Below are 19,343 nucleotides of genomic sequence, written 5' to 3' on the forward strand. Positions count from 1 at the left end.
AAAAGAACTAGATCATTTGATCTCAATTCTCAGTTAATTTTAATCTCTTCAGGGACCGACAATGATGTAGCAAAATTATTTTACCTGAGGACAGAAAGGGATCACCGTTTCTCCGGGAATGATTGTCTCGGCAGCAGGACGGATATACTGTAGGATGGAAATAAGAACCCCCTATTTTGATGTGTTTTACAACAGAAGCTAATTTGCCTGCTATTTCTTGACTAATTTGCCAACATCATATGTCAACATCGTTAATGATAAGTTTGTTGGTTTACCTGTTGTTGTTAATAGCTGTGCTGAAAGAGATGGACCTCACAGGAGCGGTGAATCCTGTCAGAGCAGCCAAAAAGTGGGAATACTTAAAAAAGACGTTCAATACTAATATGGTTGTTCATGCTGTAAATAAAGTTATTAAAACAGACCATGGTGTCATGAAATTAAATATGTGATTGAAGCTATGTGACACCGTGTCACAGTGTTGTAATCAATAGGTGAATTTAAAATGTTTAGTTAAAGACGTTATGCTGCGTTCAAATGGGACTGCTGGGGTTACATAGGAAGTTGTGTGCACTGTATGCCCGGTGTTCCAGTAGTAAAGTCATAAAAACACTGTTGCCAGGCAACAGCAACATGGCCAACAATTTTGCAAGCTAATAAGCGGGATTACGTGATGCAGGAAATACAAAGGCACAGAGGGAAAAGATGATGCCGCTGAGAAGATTAACATTTTCCTCAGATGTGAGCTATTAATGAAGTTATGAAGACAAACACATCACAACTTGTGAAACTTAAAGAAAATTATGAGTTCCGACACCATGAGTACAAGTGGTGTTATTTATCTAACTGACGTTTTGGCAGGTTAGAATCTATGGCCCCGACCACGCCTCTAAAATATCAATTACATAACTGTTGTGTGTATTAATAAATCACTTTGTATTGATGAATACTTTTATTGGACCATCTCCCCTGTTTAAAATTACTGACTGGTTGTAATTGTTTACTGAACGCGATGTAAAAACTCAATTGTGGCATGTCTAAAAATTGTCTGAAAATTGAAACATATCAGTTATCTGTCTTCTGATTCTGCTTCTCCTGTTCAGAAGTATTTGAATGACTATGAAAAACCGAACAAATTGGGCTGCATTTCCATCGAGCTGTAAAAGTTGATTTTAAAGGGACCTATTAAGACGTAGCTATTTTCAATGGAGTATAGCATACTTATGACCCCAGGCACGGGACAAATCTACAAGTTGTCTACAAATGTGTTTAATTGAAGCTAGTTAATGTGAAGAAATCCTCTCTATAATACATATATTTGCAACAGAAATGGATGCCATCATTGATTTATGATTTCATTATTGATGTTCCTCCAGCCGAGGTTGATCAGATATGTGTAAATTATGTGACCACAACGATGTAATTCATGGCGCAGAGAAAGTGACCCATGAACTGTCGGAAAGGTTTTTTTTCAGTTTGCCAATAAGCTCGCTATATAGTGCCCTACATAAAACTGGTCTATATAGGGAGTAAGAAGGAGTGAAGGAGTGAGGGATTTCGGACACAGCCATAGACTATATAAACAAAAGGGAGGACACAGGTGGAAACAATCGGGGGTATATGATGATAATATCAGATGTCAAATGTATTTGTCAAAATATTTGACTGGCCTCACAAATCTTTTTTCATGTCGAAAAATGACAGAATAATTTCTCCAGCATGTAGTCCTTGTCAGGATGAAAAAATAATTACATTGTACCAAAGAATCCTGATTGTAAAATAAATTAAATGGACTTAAAATTCATCACTCAACTCATTAGTTAGAACTATACTTTGCTCAATAAATATTAAATGCCGTCAGTCAGAGGACAACAGCTATTCCCAACTACATGACAGAAACTCTTCCTCCTTATTTATTTATTTTTTTTCATGACAGCAAATGAACTCCATCCATAACATCAGGTCATCATGCACTGCTTCAGCTCCCTGCTGTGTTTTGTTTGCAACATTAACCCAGTGGTCATCTATCAGTCTGCTCTGATGCTAGCAGAGTTAAGTTAAATGTCATTGGCTTCTCTACAGTCTGTGAGGGGTGCAGACAGGCGTCATTAGCGCCTGCCCAATATTAGGGTTGCTCAAGTGTAGAGAGAGAGAGATACCTCTTTGCCATTGATTTACTTTAAAATTGTGGTCAAAATATATCAGAATTCCAGATTGCAGCCATGTAATTTTAGCTCTCACTAATGAGGCCAGTTGAATTTTGTTGATAGGCCCTCAAGGTTTGGCAGAATAAGCCATTGGTACTTGGTACAGCGTACCATTGATGGCCAGGAGTCAGTTAAGCGACGGCCAATAAATTCTACAGCAGCTGATTAGTAAAATTAGCACAACTTCAACGAGGCAGAGTAGTAAAAGAATTTGCCGTTGTGGCACGCTGGAGTAAATATCAGTTAAAGATGAGGTCACACTGGTAGGACTTGAGAACTCACTGATCCTTGCTTAGTCATTTTGCGTTTTGTTCACGCAGGGTTGTGGAACAAAGGTGAACGTTAGAGAACAAGCACGTGATTCTTTCTAACAGAGAATGATGAGAACTTTAAGACATCGTGGTTCCTACAGGATGAACGTCTCCCTTTAAGGATTAACTAATATTTAATTTTGCACGAATCTAAACGTCTCTTCAGTGATTTGTAGAACTGAATTTGAATGAACCTGCCTGCCTGTTTGAGTCTCCCCTCCAATCTCTGTCTACCACACTACACACCAACATACCAAACAGGGAACTTGGGGGGCCTTTGTGTTGTGACCAGGCAATTCTGATGCTATGGATCTGGGTATTTTACAACCATGTACTGTGTAACTACTCAGTCTGCTTAGCGTCCACCTCGTATTATGCAGTCAGGAACCAATTCAAACAGCTGACTAGTGAAGCTAGTGGGGTCCAAATGTCTGAGATGACAATGAAAATGTCACATTTTCATGTAAAAAAGGAAATAATCTGAAATAGAGGTCCTGATTACTCCTGATAACATTCACTCAGCGATCAAGTAGAACCTTGGTGCCTCATCCTCATCTTCGTGGTCGAGTTTGCCTAATCTTGATGATTTTCTTACCGATGAGTTTTATTGTTCACATTAGGATGATGACAATCGAAAGCCAAACTTAGGTCCGTTGTGTCGGAAACATGCTTTTATCTCATAATGTTTAGACAACTGTTATTCTCCTTTCACCTGCCTTAAAAAAGTCTTCCTTATGCTGTTTATAAACCATCCAAAATTCTGCTGCTCAGCTCTGAACACAAGCCAACAGATGGTCGCATATTACACCCATTTCAACCTCTTGTTGTGCACTAGTGGTAGCAGATTTGGTTATTAGCATATTGTTAATAATGATTACAGATTCATTCCTCCTCATTGTAATTTCTCTCTTTGGCTCTGAGCTATTTCCCCTATAATTTCCATTTCCCATTTCCATTTTTAGTCACGTCAGATGCGGTTAGGTGTAGAGTACAAAGCCTGATTGGGTTTGTAGGTATGTATTCGCGCTTTTTCTTAATAATCATCTCATCTGTTTCCCTCACGAGGTGGCCCAGCACTCTTTGCTCTGGCTTCCTATTCATTTTATGATTCATTTTAAAACTTTGCTTTTCACTACATAGCTAAGCCACTCTTTGTCATGGATATTATGCAGCCCTACATAAGAGCCAAGCTCTATCCTCTATCCAGTTTTTTTTTTTAAGTGTACCGTGGACACATTTTAAGACTTCGGTAGACTGAGTTTTTCAGTTTGGCTTCTAACCTTTGGAATAGTCTCACAATATGCTTGAGGTATTTGGACTTTAAAAAAAATAAATAAATAAATAAAAAAAGCAACTAAATGTGTTCAAAAAAGCCTTGAGGCAACATGCATTGATTTTGTTTTAACTGGTAATTTCTGTTCCCCGTATATCTAATTTGGGGCTTTATCTTTCTTTTATTTATTTTCTTCTATTAAATATTTTTTTCCTGGATTGCAGAGCACTCTTTTACTGGCTTTTTTTTTTTTTTTTTTCTGTGGAAGGCGCTACATGAAAAAAACTTTTCTTGTTTCTTTTAATACTGCAGTAGATTACAATCGCAGTGAAACATGGTGGTGGCAAAATTCCAGTCAGGGGGTGCTTCTTCAGCATCCTCAGCTCCTTCAACATCTAGCTCTTCAGCATCCTCAGCTCCCTCAACATCTAGCTCTTCAGCATCCTCAGCTCCCTGAACATCTAGCTCTTCAGCATCCTCAGCTCCCTGAACATCTAGTCCTTCAGCACCCTCAGCTCCCTCAACATCTAGTTCTTCAGGATCCTCAGCTCCTTCAACATCTAGCTCTTCAGCATCCTCAGCTCCCTGAACATCTAGTCCTTCAGCACCCTCAGCTCCCTGAACATCTAGCTCTTCAGCATCCAGCTCTTCAGCATCCTCAGCTCTCTCAGCTTCTTCAGCTCTTAGCATTTTCTAATCCTACTGTTTCTGGCTGCCATTATCATCACTATCACTAGCGTCATCCTTACATGACCCAGATGGCATTTGCTCCACTATCCTGCAGGCTTTTCTATCCAGCTCTGCACTTTAAGTCTACAAAATTGAAAGACACTGACATATATCATTTAAATAATGGAGCTCATCAGCACAAAATATTGTTTTTATTACAAAATCTGCAAAACACAGTCTAATAACATGAATTCAGTAATTTGCTGCAGATGCAACATTTTCAAGAAAAACAAACAGTAATAATGTCAATTCATTTTAAAATATAGCCAGCGATGCATGATTTCCAATTTAGTGGATCGATGATTCACTGTAATTTAATCCCAACATAAAATCAATACTTTTAAATTTTAACAATTATATTGCTCCTTAATTGTTACTAAAATAGTTTTACCTGCAAAGGTCTTATACTGTAGAAGAATTTGCAAGATATTGCTGAGCTGTTTGACAAACTTGTGGTACACTTAGAAAGGTTGGCCAGTGGATGGCAGTGTAAGTGATGACTCACTACCGTCCACTATAGTGGCTGATGTGAAACCATACCATCAAAACCCATGCATGCACTAGAAAACATCTTTTAAATTGCTGTCCACTGCGTGAAAGGGTTAATAAAACCTAATTGAAGGTTTAGTTCACTGGATTAGGTCGAATTTGCCATTCATTCATCTGCCCTCTGCTCGCTGTGATACAGCACAACAGTGCTTTGATTGAATGCGGCTTTACTGAAGCACACAAATGGGAGGTATGTTCAGATTTAGTTGGCATTTTGGATTATGTGGCTCCCTCTGGGGAACTGCAGGTGTTACATAAAGCACTGGCAAAATCAAATTATGGAGAAAAAACTGTGTATTACAAGAAAGAGCTCTGCTTTCAGGCCTGTGTGACATCGTGCCATTGAAACAGTCTCATTTCATACCCCAACAGCCTCTGTGTTTACAAAGGAATGTCTGTGTTTTTCACTTTTTTGCACCATATTGACAACACCAAACCACAATGAAACATTCAGAATACGAACAATTTCTTGTGAATAAGAATGAATTGTTTAGTGAATGCTTACAAGCACATGAGATAATTATGAAGTAGGTATGCTCACATTTAGACAACAGAAATGTGAGTAATAACATCCTTAATTGCAGTTGAATATTTCTCTGCAACTGGGCCATTACACAGCAGGAGAACAACAATATATTTCAATGAGGAAGAAAACAAGGAAACAAAACTCAAAGCAAGACTGCTGCAACATGTGCAATGAAACTATGAATGAGACCTTGAAAACATCCACACAATCTGAGGAACAACCCACATTATCATTTCATACAATTTACAGAAGGCTCGTGCCTACAGTGCAAGTTGGTATCCTGTGTCACTGGTGCTATATAGCTGCCTGCAGGCTGCTGTCAATCAAAGATAGACCAGGACACACCTCTACAGCCAGGAAGAAATGGAGCATTCCTCATCCATCAAATACAATTTTTCTTTGTTTTCAATGATAACAATAATAATAAAAAAAAACATCAAGAAAACATTTACACAACACATTGACATAAGTTTAAAGGGATTTCAGTCTTTAAAGATGTGAATCCCCCCACAATAATGTATACCTCGCCAGCTGCAGTATTAAGGCACACCGCTTTCCTTTGTGTGGCAATGCTCCAAAAAAACTGCAGTTTTGCATTCTTTTGTGACTTACTTATGTCTGTATGGTGTGTCTAGGGTGCATGAAGAAGCATTCACATATACATGAGGAAAAGCTTACTTTCAAAAACATGCCCATACCACTTGTGGTATTGCCTGCAACATTGTTATACATGTAAACTCCAAATAAGAATAAAGCCATGAGCTGTTCCTGTAATTGCACAATAGTTGTTCCAGTGTCCTGTGGGAAGTGGACGCGGCACCGTCATCGCTCAATGTTATCACCTTCTGCCATCTGTCTCTAGTCACAGTGTAACAGCAGTGCGGGAGCATCTTGCTTCTTTTATGTGATCTAGTTTAAATAGGAAACAGGATATTGTTAGTTTCGTACAGCCTATGAGGTCAGAAATTTAACGCTGAAAAATGTCCAGTGAGGATTAAATAAGCCTGGCATCTGAAAGCGCTACAAAATCAGTGTATGATGGGTAAGTTTGTAGTTTGCGGTATTATAATCAGCTATTTAAAGTATCATAGAGATTAGATAGAGCTTGATTCTATTTTCTAGTTGATTTTCATCTCAAATTTAGAAGCCATTCCCTAAAATCTAATTTAATAACATTTCGAAAACAGCAGCCAGCATTTTCTAGATTCGCAATATAAATCTCTAGTAAAGTCCAGCACATTGTCCAAAATGATGAAAAAAATTGCCTTTTGAGTCTTGCTTGGTCACAATATGAGGTGAAGGTAAAAATCTACTGTGAATGTCATGAACTTTTTATGCCTTGACACCGGCAATAGCCATAGCCCGTGGAATCAAGGTCAGAGGCCATGTGCTCTGTGATTTCACATCTTTCCCATTCTTGTGAAGGCAATATATCTCAGGAACACTTTGCTTTGAGTGCCATTCTTTAAATTTGGCTCAAACATTCACTTGGACTGATGGATAAAGTGAGTTTGGGAATTTTGGTGAAGTCCATTTAACTTACAGTTCATGCAGTCAGTCCCATTCTTGTGAATGTGATATCTCAGGAACGCCTTGAAGGAATATAAAATTTGCCAATGACAAGAATGACATGAACTGATTATGGATTGTAGCCATAACTCAATATTTCATATGCAAATTATGACAAATATCTATTTGAATAAAACATTCAACACCATAACTAAGCAGCAGTAGGGGAAATTATGACTATGTTTCACATTTATGACAGATAGAGAACTGTTGGAATTACCACAGGGGTGTCCTTCTAGAAATTGTGGTGATTGTATAAATCAGGGGTCTCAAACTTAATTTACTTGGGGGCCGCTGGAGGCAGAGTCTGGGTGAGGCTGGGCCGCATCGGGTATTCCACAAGAAAAGCTTTGTTAAAAAAATTCCAATCTTCTCAAATGTCTTTATTTTTATTTTTTTAACACAAAATAAGATGAAAAAATAAATAAACAAATTAAGAATTAATAAGTAAATAAGTAAATAAATCAGTAATAAATAAAATAATAATAATTAGATTTCTCTAGTCAGCAACTATGTGTGGTTTCTTCAGTCTTCTATATCTGCTGTATTCAGATTTAAACGTCTTTATTAACAGTTCTTTAACCTCAATGGGTTCTTCTGAACATTAATTGTCCTGAACATGAATGGAACATTGAAGAACATGAACTGTTCTTCTGAACATGGCTTCTCTTGCCTACTCCTTGCTGCTAGAGACCTGGCAGCGCTTCCTCTCGCATAGCTGAGCCACATTTGTCTTGAGGGAGGAAGCAGTTGAGACCCTCAGTATGGCTTGAAGATGATCATCAGTAAGTCTGGACCTGTACTTGGACTCAAGGTGGAGAAGAGCTTTTCACACAAGTACGTGCTCCCAAAAAGGCACATGGTCCGCTTGAACATTCGGGAAAGCTCAGGGAAGCTGGGGGTCAATTCTCTCAAAAATTGCCCAAGCTTGTCTGCTTTTCCACTCACCTCCCTGAACTTGGCTTTGAGGTCAGAGTTGCACTGCAGGTCAATGAGCTCCATTTGAAGCACAGGAGGGGCATCTTGCACATCAAAGGAGAAGGGGTCCGCAAAAATTTGAAATGTGGCTCTGTGCGTCTTGAAGTCTGCAAATCTGTAATCGAATTCCTCCTGTAGCTTCAAAATGGCATCAACATACTTCTCACCACTGAATGGTGTGCCTGCATCCACGAGTGCCTTGCATGCTGGGAAATGGCAAAGGTTTGTCTGAGAGAGCTGGGCTTTCCATAACACAAGTTTTGTGGAGAATGCTCTCACGTTGTCATAGGCAGCACTGACGAGTTGCCCCTGGCCTTGTAAATTCTTGTTCAGTACATTAAGCTCATGTGTGATATCAACAAGAAAAGCTAAGTCCATGAGCCATTTGGGATCACTTAGCACAGGAACAGCCACCCCATCCTTCTCCATGAAGGCTTTCACTTCTGCTCTCAACTAAAAAAAAAATCTCTTCAAGGCGTTTCCCCTGCTGAGCCAACGTACCTCGGTGAAGTAGAGCACATCCCCATATTCTGACTCTATTTCCTCTAAAAAAGCACAGAACCTTCGGTGCTTTAAGCCCCTGGATCTGATTTGGTTGATACATTTCACAACGACAGACATCACATTGTCAAACTTCAGGCATTTGCTGCAAAGGGCCTGCTGATGGATAATGCAGTGCAGAGCAATGGCCTCCTCTACACCCTCCTCTTCCAGTTTTTTTTTTGAACAAGTGCCACCAGTCCATTTTTCCTCCCTGTCATTGATGGCGCTCCATCGGTTGTTATTCCAACAAACCTCTTCCATGGCAAACCGGCATTCTCAATGGCATCACACAGCTGGTGAAATATCTCCTGAGCAGTGGTCTGGCCATGCATTGGAATTACTGTGAGCAACTCCTCTATCACTTCAAAATTGTCATCAATACCACGGACATACATTGCGAGCTGGGCAGTGTCTCTGATGTCTGTGGTCTCATCAAGAGCGACTGAGTATACACTGAAATATTTGGCTTTCTCACACAGTTGATCATAAATGTTACTTGACAGGTCAGAAATGCGCTCTGCTACGGTGTTGGCAGAAAGGCTGATGTTGCTAAACTGACCTTTCTTTTCCGGACAGACTATACTTGCAGCCTGTAATATGCACTTTTTGACGAATTCACCTTCTGTGAATGGCTTTCCCGCCTTAGCAATCATCTCACTAACCACGTAGCTAGCTTCGACTGCTGCATTATTCTCTTTGGTTGCTTTCTTGAAGAAATCTTGTTGCCTCAGTAGACATGTTTTAAGATTTGCAACCCGGTTGGCTCTCTCATCTCCCTGGTATTTTGCATACTCCTCAGCATGTCTAGTTGTGTAATGACGTTTCAAATTGTATTCCTTGTGCACCGCAACTTTCTCTGTGCAAATAAGACACGTCGGGGTGCCCCTGTGCTCAACAAAGAAATAATGCATCTCCCACTTTTCCTGGAATTGTCTGTGCTCATCACCAACCTTTCTCTTCACTGCAGGCTTTGAAAAAGACATGTTTGGGGCTGTGGAATATATTTTAATTCCACTTGGTGTCACTGTCGTGTTTAGCCGTGTTTATGACATCATATAGAAATATATGTAGTGTTCATCGTGTGAGGCAATGCAAATAACAAAATAATGACCCCCAAATAACGGTGCGACCCTATAATTGGTCCGGGTTATCGGGGACTGTTATTGCCGACGGACAGGTGTCGGTATGTGACTGCAGACCACATTAGGCTACATTATTTCCTTTCTTTTATCTCGCCGCGTACGCATCACTTTGATTTATTTTGTCAGAGAGGGACATATATACGTATAATGTCCCGCTGGGCAGCAACTTAAAAAACTTTTTTTGGAAGTGTTGTGAACGCAGCGCGCTGGGACGAATGTCCGCGTTTGCCTAATAGAAACGAGGCAGCCAGCCAGGCACGGAAGAAAACTCTCCATGGCAACGCTGCTGTAACTTTCACTCATTGAGAAATGTTTCTCTGCTTGCATCAAGCCCGGTCGATGTCCCGCCCCCGAGATCCATATACCCCACCGTGATTGGTAGGTTCGTTCAGCTCAGCACACAACACTGTAAAGTGCCATTCATATAAAACTCGCGGGCCGCACTAACATTAAGCTTTCATATTAAGGTGGGGGCCACAAAATATCGTCTCGCGGGCCGCAATTGGCCTGCGGGCCGCGAGTTTGAGACCCCTGGTATAAATCTTCTGTGTTGTCAAGATTCAAGTTGTGTGTGAACCATCAACTACAGTATAATTTATAGGTTCTTTGCAGCATCTACATGAGTTTGGACAGATATATGTATGTATGTATGTATGTATGTATGTATGTATGTAAAATACAACTTGAATGTAAAGCAGAAGCATGCAACAGCTAGGCAGTAATTCTAGTTTATGTTTAAATGGTAATTGTTTGGTCTCATTTACATACTGTAGTTTTAACCATCATTCCCATCAGTCATAATAACATTGTACCCACCAAGTTAAAAGCTGAGATATGGGGCCCTATTTTCATACAGTGAAAATGGCATTTTGGTGCAGTGAAAAAGGCTATTTTCAATGCTTGTGCCGATTTGGAATTTTCATGGCTCAAGGCGAACCCTGCTGTGCTGAGATGGGCAGAACGGCACAACAAGGTACGAACAAGAGCAATCTGGCCCCTTTCATTTTGGTTCACCTCTCGTCAAACAATTGATCAGTTCCACAAAGCTCTAGATGGACCTCATCAACAGTCAGCATTCAGACAGGAAGTCTTTTCCCTTCATTTATGAGCAATTAAAATTACATCTCACTCCTTTCATCTCAAAAGTTGAGATAGTTCTGTCTGGACCAGAGCGGTGGAATGACTAATCACTATTGCTATCCTCAGAGCAAAGCAGCTGGCTGGGTTTCAAATTGTTTTTTGAAAGTTCAAAAAAGATAAAGTGTATTCTCTTTTTGGTTTTTTTCAAACAGGTGCAGGTTAATTGGTGGCGCACCGACAGTGTTGGTATTCTTCCTGTTTCAGTCTGTTTGAGTTAAACATACTTTGGATCCGTTCTAATTGTCCTTGGGTTTATTGTATTTGACTACTCCATTGCTTTGATGTCTATGCATGTTATGTCCAAATTGCAGTAAACCAGAACTTTCCCTGAAGAGACTGGTTTCCTTTTACATGGAATGCACTTTTAAAGTAACCTCAGTTACTTACTTGTTATTACTTACCACTTATTCAGTGGTGCTGAAACACATCAAGGCTTGGAGAATGTAGTTTAAATACAGGACAGTTTTTGTGATGTTAAACTTCAGAATAGTCTGAGATTGTGTCATATCTGACATCTGGGTGTAATCCAGAGAGCTCTTTATCTGACTTTTAATGTGTACTAGGTCTCAACACAGCAGGTCAACATGACAAGTAAGGCTGGAGAGAAAGAGACAGAGAGAGGTAGGGGGAGGGGGAGGAAGACCTACAATGGCCCTGAAGGTCAAACACAAAAATGTTTCACAAAACACAAAAACATTTCACAGAACACAACATTTTTTCACAAAATACTAAAACATTCAACAAAATACAAAAACATTTCACAAAACACAAAAACATTTCACAGAACACATTTTTTTTTTCACAAAATACAAAAACATTTAACAAAATACAAAAACATGTCACAAAACACAAAAACATTTCACAGAACACAACATTTTTTCACAAAATACAAAAACATTTAACAAAATACAAAAACATTTCACAAAATACAAAAACATTTCACAGAACACATTTTTTCACAAAATACAAAAACATTTAACAAAATACAAAAACATGTCACAAAACACAAAAACATTTCACAGAACACAACATTTTTTCACAAAATACAAAAACATTTAACAAAATACAAAAACATTTCACAAAATACAAAAACATTTCACAGAACACATTTTTTCACAAAATACAAAAACATTTAACAAAATACAAAAACATTTCACAAAATACAAAAACATTTCACAGAACACATTTTTTCACAAAATACAAAAACATTTAACAAAATACAAAAACATTTTACAAAATACAAAAACATTTAACAAAATACAAAAACATTGTTCACCGAACAAACATTTCACAGAACACAACATTTTTTCACAAAATACAAAAACATTTCACAAAATACAAAAACATTTCACAAAACACAAAAACATTTCACAGAACAAAAAAACATTTCACAAAACACAAAAACATTTCACAAAACACAAAAACATTTTAGTAAACACAAAAACATTTCACAAAACACAAACATTTCACAAAACAAAAACATTTCACAGAACACAAAACATTTTAAAGAATACAAAAACATTTCACAAAACACAAAAACATTTCACCAAAACATTTCACAATACAGGGCGGCACAGTGGTGCAGTGGTTAGTATTGTCACCTCACAGCAAAAATGTTCTGGGTTCGAATCCAGGCCTGGGACTCTCTGTGCAGAGTTTGCATGTTCTCCCAGTGCCTGCATGGTTTCTCTCCAGGTACCCTGGCTTCCTCCCACCATCCAAAAAACATGCGTTTCAGGTTAATTGGTGGTTTTACAAAATGGCCCTCAGGTGTGAATGAGAGTGTGAATGGTCTTTGTTTCCATCTGTCTCTGTGTTGGCCCTGTGATGGACTGGCGACCTATCCAGGGTGTACCCTGCCTTTGCCCACTGTGAGCTGGGATAGGCTCCAGCCCCCCCGTGACCCTGCTCAGGGTAAAGCAGGTATAGATAATGGATGGATGGATTTCACAAAATACAAAAACATTTCACAAAATGAAAATGGTAGTATGACACATGTTGTTTGTGATTGGTCAGAACTCAAGTCAATCTGCTCGCAGCATCCTGACATTGAACCCTTCCGATAGATAGATAGTTATTTTATTAATCCCCAAGGGGAATTTTTTCACTACAGCAGCATTTATAGATACAGGAAAGAAATAAAATAACTGTAAAAATATTAAATATAAAAATGCACAGTATATACAATAAAATAGAATAAAATAAAATAGAATAATTAAATTAAAACTAACTAAACAATAGTGCAAAGTCTTTATATATATATATATTTAAACAACCAAGAAAAACAGACAACAGACAACAGTGTTATTGTTATGTGATGGATTTTGCCAGAGGTGAGTTATTGTACAGTCTTATTGCAGTGGGCAGGAATGATCTCCTGTATCTGTCCTTGTGACAGCAGAGCTGGAGGAATCTATTGGAGAAAGTGCTCCACTGCAGCAGGTGGTGGAGAGGGTGGTCCGGATGATCCAATATGGATAATAGTTTCCTCAGCGTCCTCTACTTGTACACCTCAACCATGTCCACCTCCTCTCCCAGAACTCTCAGCGGTTGTGGAGCCGTCGTCTTCCTTCTGAAGTCGACCACCATCTCTCTGGTCTTGGCTACGTTCAGAAGGAGGTGATTTCTTCCCGCCCACTCCACAAAGTCCACCACTACTGCCCTGTACTCATCCTCCCGTCCATTCCTTATACACCCAACCACTGCAGAGTCATCAGAGAACTTCTGCAGATGGCAGTACTCTGAGTTGTACTGGAAGTCAGTGGTGTATAAGGTGAACAGTAAGGGAGACAGAACAGTTCCCTGTGGAGCTCCAGTACCACTGACGTCGATGGTGGAAGAGCCCTTTGGAGTTGAGGACTCTGTGTCCATGCAGCTCACCAAGGGGGACAGAGGGGGGAGGAGGGAAGGCAGCAGAGGTGTTTGGGAGGTGTAAGGTGTGGAGGAGACAGATGAGGGTGGTGAACTAAACCTGTTGAAGAAACAGTTTAGCTCATTGTTCCTCTCCAGGGAGCCCCCTGGTTGTCCCTCTCTCCCCTTGAACCCAGTAATCTCCTTCATACCGGTCCACACCTCCCTCACGTTGTTCTGCTGGAGTTTTGCCTCCAGCTTCCTCCTGTAGGAGTCCTTGCACTCCCTGGGCTTCTTCTTCAGGTCGTGCTGAACTCTCCTGAGCTCCTCCCTGTCCCCAGACCTGAAGGCTGCTTTCTTCTGATTAAGAAGCACCTTCAGGTCACTGGTGATCCACGGCTTGTTGTTGGGGAAGCAGTGTACAGTCCGGGATGGTACGGTGGTGTGTTCACAGAATTTGATGTATTCTGTGATACAGTCTGTCCTGCTGTTGATGTCCTCCCCATGTGGTCCACACAGCACATCCCAGTCCGTGGACTCAAAGCAGTCCTGCAGGGTGTCTTTAGCCTCCTGTGTCCACCTCCTCACAGTCCTGGTGGTTACAGGCTGCCTCTGCACCAGGGGGACATACTTGGGAGTCAGCAGGACCAGGTTGTGATCAGACCTACCAAGGCGGGGGAGGGCAGTAGCACTGTATGCATCCATGGCATTAGCATACAGTAGGTCCAGGGTTTTATTGTTCTGGGTGGGGCAGTTAACATACTAGTGCAAAGTTGGCAGTACTTTATCCAGACTGGTGTGGTTAAAGTCTCCAGTAACTGCCAAAAATGCACCGGGATGCTTAGTCTGAAGTTTGGACACAGTGGAGTAGATGGTGTCCACTGCTGCCTCTGCGTCAGCTGATGGAGGAACGTACACAGCGATGACAATGGCGGACGAGAACTCCCTCGGCAAATAATACGGGCGCATCCCCACGGCTAGCAGTTCAATGTCTGGGCTACAGAAACGTTCCTTCACACACACATGGTCGGGATTGCACCACCTCTCGTTCACATAGACTGCAATCCCTCCACCTTTCTTCTTGCCGCTCTGAACAATGTCTCTGTCCGCCCGAACAGTCCTGAAGCCGGGTACAGCTGCACTGTGGTCGGGGAAATGTGAGTGCAGCCATGTCTCGGTGAAACACATAATGCTGCACTCCCAGTATTCCCGCTGGGTCTTTACCAGTGCACCGAGCTCATCCGTCTTATTGGCCAATGACCTCACGTTCCCCATTAAAATCTCCGGCACCGCTGGTTTATATCTCCTCCTCTTTGCCTTCAGCTTAGCTCCAGCTCTGCAACCCCGACGTCTTCTCCGAAGTTCATCTGGGATTTCAGGCCTCGCTCCGGGCAGCAGCAGTAGAGGTCTACTCAGCGCAATCAGCTGATCATGAGAGTAAACAATGGCCCCAGTCCACTGTGCATAGCTCTCCGTTACGAAGAGGGAAAAAAGTAAAAGAAGAGCCACCAGAAAAGTGGAAAAGTTACGGTCCATTGTCTGACCGTCACTTAACACACATGAAAGAAAAAAAACAACTCCAAAGAGAGAAGAAAGAAAGAAAAATACTTAAAACACACTCGAGGGAGGGGGGGGGGGGCCTGCTGTAACAGGCTGCCACTAGCACGGCGCCATAAAACTTTTTCTGGTCCGAGGCTCTACTATGTTATCCCGGAGAGTCGCTGAAACCGTAAAGTGGCTGATGATATGACCTTTCAGATGCAGCAGGATACAATCCGTAACAGGAACATTAATCAGACATATGTATGGCATCATGTTTATTATTCACCATAAACAGTCTGTACATTTGTGTGAGAAGCCGGTTACCATCAGCGTAGCATAAGTCGTTTTCTCCCGGCGTAAATATTATTGACACACGTGTTCATAAGCTAACATTATCATCATTTCCTGTGCCCAGCACTAATATTCGCTTTGGCCATATCATCTGAAAGGTCATCTCATCAGCCACTTTACGGTTTCAGCGACTCTCCGGGATAACGTGTGCCTCGGACCAGAAACAGGTTTATGGGAGGGGTCAATGTCAGGATGCTGCAAGCGGATTGAATTGAGTTCTGACCAATCACAAACAACATGTTTGGGGAATGTTTTTGTGTTTTGTAAAATGTTTTTGTTTTGTGAAATATTTTTGTGTTTTCTGAAATGTTTTTGGTGTTTTGGGAAATATTTTTGGGAAATGTTTTCATGTTTTCTGTGAAAAGTTTGACCATCAGGGCTACCGTAAAGACCTATTACAGACAGAGATGGAAAATGAGAAAGGGCAGAAAAAGAGCAAAATTAGGTTAACACCATCATGGCAGAGAGACATCCACAAGAATAAAATAGACAGGAGAGAGCGAGTATTATTGTAGTAATGCTGTACCGTGTTATCCTCTGTACCATCTTCTATAATCTTTGACGCTTTATTGTCAAAGATTAATGCCAATGAATCAAACTGTATTGTGAGAGTGCGAGAATGAGAGGGAAAGAGACGGAGAGAGAAAGAGAGAGAAAGAGAGAGAGTGTGCAGGAGAGCAAGGGAGGGATGTGGAGCAAGCTTGGCTGCTCTCTATCTTTTTGGTATCAGTTGCTTTAGCGACTCATCGGCAGCAGCATGGAGATGGAGCCTCAGAGATTCAGTACGTAAGCTATTACTCCTCTTTTACTCCAAATGCCTTTTTTTGTTTGCTGCTGCGGGTTTCAATGCCTTATCAAACGCTCAAGTATCATTTTTATTTGATTTTATGTGGTTGTTCATGGTATTGTTGGTTGTAACATTAAAAAGTTGGATTATCAGGATCCGCCCATGATATGATAGTTGAGAGCATCTGATTATTGTAGATTTTAATATCAAACATGTCTGTTTCATGGAAGTTTTTAACCCATGCTGATTTTGATAAAGAATTTTGACGGGATGCATTTTCTTATCAATTTCTCAATTTCCATGTTCATCATCAGTTGAGAGGTCCAGGATCTGAAGGTTTAAATACTTGCTACCAAACAAGTAACTATATAAATCAGAGAGACTCTTTTTGGAAGGAAAATAGTCAAAACTGAATATTCTGAAATTTCAGGTGTGAGTTGTATCTTTAAAAAGCATTCAACCTATTTGGTATACCAGTTGAATCAATCACCTCCGCATTAGGTTTCGTCCATCACTCAGCAGAGCTTCATTTCTTTCATCATCTTTTTCTTCTGTTGCTTATTATTGCATAAGGTTGAGGTAAATGCTTTCTACCTGCTGTCAATTTGGGTGTGTGAAGGTTTTTTTAGTTGGTTGGAATGAATGTGACTGAGTGTGACGAATTTTGCTCTTAATTGCTTAACATCAGCAGTTCAACGTTATGAGCATTTAGCTCAAAGACCCTTGGTAACTTCATCTCTATTCACACAATATATGCTGGGAAGAATGAGAAAACCTCAGTTTTTTACACTTTTAGAATAAGACATTATTCTAATATGTTGAACCCCCCCCCCCCCCCAGCGCTACTGTTATTGTAGCCATAACATAATTACCTACTTTTATTGTGTACATATTAGGGATGGGCATTTCAAGCAGAACTACTATTCAAAATTTGCTCTGAACCATTCGATTTTTCTTTGAACATTCGCCCACCCCTGCCTAATCGAGCTGTTTTGAACCACAATCCTTTGCGCAGCGGAAGATACGACACATCGACTGAGCCGCAGAGACAGTTGGTGGTGCTAATGCTCCACCTGCAAAAGGAAGAAGAAGAAGAGTCATTAAAAAGAAGCCTACTCATTCCAAATCGCATCCTTTTTCTTTATACTACATGCAACAGTATATACTCAAGGGTAGCTATAGTCCGTACTAAAACTTTAAATACATAGTATGCAATTCGGAACACAGGGCGGGATATCTTTACCTGCAAACCTCCAGACCCCTGATAGCAGCGTGTTATTCTTCTCCCGATATTATTTAATGCGGCTGGCAGGCAGGATTTTGGGCGCATTACCGCCACCATCTGACGGGAGTAACACATTACAACTAAGCGCCGGTATAAAAAGGAAGGAAGAATGTACTAATCGATTTTGGAGATTAAAAGGACGATCTGAATATTCAAAATTCGTGACCCATCCTTTGTTCATACTTGTTGCACTTCAACTGAAACAAGATAGAGGCAGTGTTTAACCCCCACACGAGACAGTTTCAATGTTAGACCTTTAAAGAATACTATCTCTAAAGATAGAACATCATACATTTTTGCCTCACATCAAATAGCAGAAATTTGTTTGCGTAGTTCAATTGACACCCATATACCAACTGTAGCCTGCTGATGCAGCAGTAAACTAGCTATAAACAAAATACCCTCACTGACTGATCTTAGAACTCAGCAGAAACTTAAATAATAGTGTTTAATGTTCAAAATCTCAATTAACTCTATAAAGTTAAGGAGGAACTTGGTTCATATAAGGATTATTATAACTGGTAAAATTGCATTTGAAACTTCATTGTTTGATATAATATTGTATTTATTTTTATATGGCCAATTGAGGGCAGCAAATCAAGCTAAAAAACAAAACATTGATTCCTTTAACTTGTTGCCTTCAAACTCAATCTGTGTACAGAGTTGTGAATGGCAACAGTCAACTTTAACATACTTTGTCATAGAAAATAAATTAGAATATAACTTTGCATCTGTTTCCCAAGAAAATCAAAATACACACAACTGCTGAGTGCCAGAGAAAAATGTGATTAAAGTTGGAACTTTCTCAGCCTCCCATCATTGCGCCACTATTGTGACTTTAGAGCCTTTGAGTCTCAGAGTTCTCTGGGACTAATTCATAATTAATGTCCTTCTGTCGTGTACCTATAACGATTTCAATTGTTTGTGGGCTGTGTTTAGGTTCTCGTTACGTTTTAAACCGTTGCTGTCTTAAACATCAGTAAGCACAGAACACACTTGTTGTTCATTTAGAATTGTGTTTGTCACGACCTGATGAACGTAAGTCTACTAATCACCCAGATTTTAGCTCTCTTTTGGTGTGCACCATCTCAAGAAAAATGTCTCTTTAGGTTGCTACACAAGTTCAACAGCTTGTCCGTAACTGTGTCTGTCTGTTTGGTGCTGAGAGGTTGGTTCACAGTAGCTTTATCAGAGCTCTATTATGGAAACAAGGTTGATAAGGGCTTTGATACTGAACTAAAACAATAAATTAAGCGATGCTTAAAAGCTCTGTAGCGCTGACAGGACCTGCAGAAGTTGCTGATGAGTTCACTGTGACTGCGTAAGAGCAATTCAAGTCATTTGAACAATTGTTAATCTGAAGAACAAATCAATTGGTGGAACTCAAAATATCTTCTGCAAAATCATGTTGTTATAAAAGGTGATATTTGTTATGCTTTGTTTGTTTTCAGGGTTTCTGATGCAGCAAAGAAATGCAATACTGTTCAAATTAATTTTTATAGGATTGGGAAATTCAAATTATTTTGCTATAATATATTTTGTCATATTATCAAGCATGAGTTAA

This window comes from Embiotoca jacksoni, unplaced genomic scaffold (genome assembly GCF_022577435.1).
Source record: "Embiotoca jacksoni isolate LCO1_2020_lvr unplaced genomic scaffold, fEmbJac1.0.p SCAF_43, whole genome shotgun sequence".
In the NCBI taxonomy this organism is placed as follows: domain Eukaryota; kingdom Metazoa; phylum Chordata; class Actinopteri; family Embiotocidae; genus Embiotoca; species Embiotoca jacksoni.